The sequence below is a fragment of the Miniopterus schreibersii genome, assembly GCF_964146895.1.
Source record: "Miniopterus schreibersii genome assembly, chromosome: 2".
In the NCBI taxonomy this organism is placed as follows: domain Eukaryota; kingdom Metazoa; phylum Chordata; class Mammalia; order Chiroptera; family Miniopteridae; genus Miniopterus; species Miniopterus schreibersii.
Genome location: NC_138102.1, coordinates 43,398,242 through 43,403,667, shown reverse-complemented (window position 1 = coordinate 43,403,667; position 5,426 = coordinate 43,398,242). Strand labels below are relative to the sequence as shown.

Sequence of the window (5,426 nt, the reverse complement as noted above, 5' to 3'; positions counted from 1 at the left end):
AGAAAGCTGGGTAAAAAATAAAAATTTAATCAGAAATTAATATTTTAGTGGAATTGTGTACCTGAAACTTGAATAGTTTTATTAACAAGTGTCACCCCAATGAATTCAATAAAAAGCAAAAATAGAAATAATATTTTATGTGGTGAAATATCAGTTTCCAAACAAGCTGCCTTGAGCAATAAAGTCTATTTTATAGAAATATCATGCTATATAAAGGTTTTGAATTTTAAATTAAAGGCTTTATATTTTATGTTATATGTTTTTATTTATTTTATTTTATTTTATTTTATTTTATTTTATTTTTAAAGACTGTTTCTTTTAATGGCTAACTCAACCCCACAGCTCAAAGCCAGGGGACAGAGCATGGTTACTCATCTTGATTCAGCAGCATTACAAACAGTTCCTGGGCCACAGTGGGCCCTTGGAGGGGTGACCCCTTTCTAACATACCACCATCCCTTCTGTGGCGTTTGGGAAAAGATGTCCATCACAAGGTTGCTAGAGGGGACTTTGGGAATGTGTTCTCGAGGGAGGACACCCCAAAAGAGCTTCTCTCTGTACTATACCCCACCAGATCAGATTCATGGGCATTCTAAGACAAAAACCAACCTAAATGGGGCCAGGTATTTGACAGATGGTGTTCATAGGTCCGTTCAGGCCACTTTCTGCAGGGCCCTGGGCCAAACAGGTACCTCTCTCTGGAGGTTCTTCAAAGTCAGCTGGCCAGCTTCTCAGAGGCACCAGCCCATCAAAGACCCTCATCATTGTGAGTTGGGGAATAGGGCTTCAGGACACTCTGAGGATTCTTCTCCACTAGAGGGCGCCAGCTCCCCTCCCCGGGCAGAAGCACATCCTCACTAGTCATGGAGTCCATGCACTGAATCTGTTTCCTCACATATTCCACCAACAGTTCAAGCTGTCGAGGGTCTTCACATTTCTGGTTGAAGAAGGTTCTCCAGAGCAGCAGCAGCCAGCCCATGATCGTCTGAAAGGATTCCCTCATCATACCTCAAGATTGCTGCATAGCAATTATTTGTCACAACCACCATGGTCTTCAGGATTTAGGGATTAACCTCCATGACTCTGCCTCACTGCTCAACATCCTCCCACATAAAACGAACTATGACGTGAAAAATGTATTTCCTAGTCTGGCCTTCCTGCTTTATTCAGACCAGACACATCCAGACATAAGAACCCATGAATTGAATGTATCAGGCACCTGACACTTTAGAAAGAGTTCCTCAAAGTTTTCTTCACACAGCTAGTAGATGTTTGTAGGGCTGCAATCTTAGTCTTCCACTTACTGTATTTCAAAGGTCCTGTGAATCCCATGGCTTCTATTATCTTCGTGAAGGCACCAACCTTCTCCTCAACAGGCTGGGGGAAGTCCTTGGGAGTGGAAAACTTATTTGTGGTGTGATGCTTCCTACTCAGCTGTATGTCTGTTCCAGTAATCTGTTCTGATCCACCACATGCTAGGGACTGGCTCATCTGGAGCCACTGGGAAGTGCCAGACAGAGCCCTGCCCCACCGGCCCTGCGGAGGAGACAAAGGTACCAACAGGCTGCATGCTGGAGCCCTCTGGGGGATGCTAATCTGCTTCCTAAAGACTCACACCAGCAACGCCATGTTCCTCAACAACCATTTCTGGGGCACGTTATATGTTTTTAAATCTTATACTCATTTACACAATTTTTGAATATATGTATAATATTTCCTTAAATATATATACATATGTAAGCATGTATTATTGCTTTTAGTAAAATTCAACATATACTTTAGGGTATATTGATAAGTATTATATAGTATAAGCTTCAGCTGCTTGAGGAAATTTGTATGTCAAATTCTACATACTCTGTACTACAGTTCTATTAATTTTAATGAGTAATTAATTTAATTAATTTTAATTTTCTATTAATACTTTGAAATTTAATTTCTATTAAATTTCTATTGATGTGAAAGTCTGTTTTGGTAACATGTGGAGCCATGATCAGATAGTCCATGTTTTATGTTTTTTTTTAAAAAATATATCTTTATTGATTTTAGAGAGAGGAAAGGAGATGGAGAGAGAAATATAGAAACACCGATGGTGAGGGAGTCATTGATTGGCTGCTTCCTGCATGCCCCCCACTGGAGATCGAGCCTGAAACCAGGGTTTGTGCCTTGACCAGGAATCAAACTACAATCTGGATCATAGGTCGATGCTCAACCGCTGAGGGCCAAATATTCCATGTTAATAGAAAACAAGATTACCTTTGTGAGCTTGCATGTGAAGAATTACCACAGAGGGTGATAATTTAATCAAATAGTAGCAAGAGGCAAATTATTGTGCAGTATGAAACTTGTGTTAAATTTCCTCACACACAGTTTCCTTCCAAGATACTGAGAAGGATCCTAGGAATATGGTCAATGATGTTATCAATGTAAAGATTATTCAGGTTTGTCACTGCTCCAGAGTACTTGAAATGGCCTCAGATGTTAATGCTCATATGTGAAAATAAAACCCTGAAACTGGTTTATCCTAACTTGAAAAGAAACCTATATATTTAAATGAAGCATTAACAAAATTAATGGAGAAGATAAAACATATTTTTTACTTATCAATAAAAAAGACATTTGATCAAACTTGCTAGAGAAGAGATTAAATTACCTTTTAATTATCTCTATAGAAAATGCAAAGAGAATGAACCTGAAAGATTGAAGAACAAATATAGAGAGAGGTATAAGGGGCAGTTAATACATAAACATATTTCCCCTTACATTTTATAGATTTTGTGGTATTTTCTATTTTTAAAATGTGCTGTTTACTAGAAAAATTTTCTTATAGTAATCTAAGTAAATGTATTTATATCTGATGCAAATGTTATATTTATATTTGATTTTATCTTTGTTATTTTGATATATTTTTTTCTCGTTGTTAATCCTCACCTGCTCACTGGAGGGTATTTTTCTATTGATTTTCTAGAGAGAGTGGAAGGGAGGGGGAGAGACAGAAAGAAACATTGATGTGAGAGAAACACATCGATCGGTTGCCTCTGGCACGCTCCCCAACCAGGGCCTGTGACCGAGGTACATGCCCTTGGCCAGCATCGAACCCACGACCCTTCAGTCTGCGGGCTGACCCTATAACCACCAAGCCAAACCTGCCAAGGCTATTTTGATATATTATTTTTCTTAAAATTATTCCAAATTTTTATTTGCTTCTAGTCCCACAAAACTTAGGCTCTCCTATAGTGTGCTCAATCTAGATGAATGCAATTTGAAATAACCTTCATCCAAATTTTCCTTTCCTCCCCCTCTTGAAATTAAGAACTTATATTTAGAAAGGATATCAATTATCCATGAGTGTTCTGGTCTGGATATAACGCCTCAGTGTTCACAGGGTCAATTTGGCTTTTCCTGTAGTGAACCATTTTACGAATTCTCTCACGTCACCCTATGCATTCTCTTTCTAGTTGAACCTGGAGATTAAAAGGACTGCCAGCCTCTGCAAGTCGACAGTGCCCTCTTCCAGATCCAACTGACCGTATCAACGTGTTAGATGAGCCAAAGCTGGATGCGTTACAGCAAACTTTTTTGGAAGGCATCCAAGGAAAGCACTGGTAGGGAAACGAATATATATGTACGCCCATCTTTGGATTTTTGGATGGATCCACTACACTTACAAGTACTTTTTCAATGTATTATTATGTCTTTGAGGGCATAGTCTGTGGATATTCAATTACGTACCTCGAGCAAACCAGCTCATAACACGGTACAAAAAAAGTAAGCAATAAAGTCTTGTGTTTTGATGAATAAAGAACGAAGGAAAAGATGAGAGGTAGACAGGGCAATTTTAGAATTTTTGTAGGTATTCAGGAGGTGTTTTAGAAATTTCTTTTATAGAAATTAAACTAAAACTTTGTAAAGATATAATAGAAACATTCTACTACCTTCAGAAACATTACGTGCATTTCAATCTTCCATAGTTAAATCTTTGTATGTTTTTCTTAGATTTGTATCTGTTTTTCTCCATTAGCTATTTTTTTATATGACAATTGTACTATGATTATGACAAAATGTTCTCCATGATGGAAGAGAAGCTGGAAGAGTATATTCTTCTCATTCCTAAACTCATTCCCCTTCTTATGATACTTTCTACCGCCTATATTTTATCTTTGTGTTCTCTCCTAGGGAATGAGAAGATTCACAGAATATCCTGATAATGCATACTCTTTTTTTAAAATTTTAAAATTTTAATTTTTTATATATTTTTAAAATTTATGTTTATTGTTGAGAGTATTACAGGTGTCCCATTTCCCCCCCTAATTGACCCCCTTCACTTTGTTCCCCCCCCCCAGGCCTTCAATCCATTATTGACTGTGTCCATGGGTTATGCATATATGCATATAACTTCTTTGGTTAATCTCTTCCCACCCTCCACCCCCTTCCCTCTTTCCTCTGAAATGTGATTGTCTGTTGCCTGCATCAATATCTCTGGATCTGTTTGGTTTGTCAGCTTCTTTTGTTTATTAGCATCTTCTTAAAGAAGACCCTTCAACTTTTCCTGTAGTGCTGGTCTGGTGGTGATGAACTCCTTTAGCTTTTTCTTATTTGTGAAGCTCTTTATCTGACCCTCAATTCTAAATGATAGCTTTGCTGGGTAGAGTAATCTTGGTTGTAGTTCCATGTTTTTCATCACTTTGAATATTTCTTGCCACTCCTTTCTGGCCTGCAAGGTTTCTGTTGAGAAATCAGCTGACAGTCGTATGGGTGCTCCCTTGTAGGTAACTAATTGCTTTTCTCTTGCTGTTTTTAAGATTCTCTCTTTGTCTTTAACTTTTGGCATTTTAATCATGATGTGTCTTGCTGTGGGCCTCTTTGGGTTCCTCTTGTTTGGGACCCTCTGTGCTTCCTGGCCTTGTAAGTCTATTTCATTCCCCAGGTAGGGGAAATTTTCTGTAATTATTTTTTCAAATAGGTTTTCAATTTCTTGGTCTGTTTCTTCCCCTTCTGGCACCCCAACAATATGAATGTTGGGCCTCTTAAAGTTGTCCCAGAGGCTCCTTATGCTATCTTCATATTTCTGAATTCTTTTTTCTTTTTGCTCTTCTGGTTGGGTGTTTTTTGTTTCTTCATGTTCCAAATTGCTGATTGGATTCTCAGTGTCCTCTATTCTACTGTTGGTTTCCTGCAAATTGTTCTTCATTTCAGTTCGTGTAGCCTTCATTTCAAATTGGTACTTTATTATGTTATCAATTTTCTCAGTATTTCCCTAATAGTCTGCTTAAACATCCTTATAAACAAAATTCTGAGCTCTGTATCTGTTAGCTTGCTTGGATCTATTTCATTTAGTTCCTTTTCTAGAACTTTCTTCTGTTCTTTCCTTTGTGACATGTTTCTTTGCCTCCACATTTTGGCTGCTTCCAGGTGTTTGTTTCTATGTAT

At 37.9% G+C, this 5,426-nt stretch overlaps 1 pseudogene across 1 annotated transcript; it reads right to left on the bottom strand.

Annotated features, from left to right (window-relative positions):
* Positions 1 to 747: 747 nt before the first annotated feature.
* LOC308552845 (ubiquinol-cytochrome c reductase complex assembly factor 1 pseudogene) lies at positions 748 to 1,628 on the bottom strand (annotated as a pseudogene). The gene has a single exon. The product of its transcript is annotated as a ubiquinol-cytochrome c reductase complex assembly factor 1 pseudogene (transcript).
* Positions 1,629 to 5,426: the final 3,798 nt, after the last annotated feature.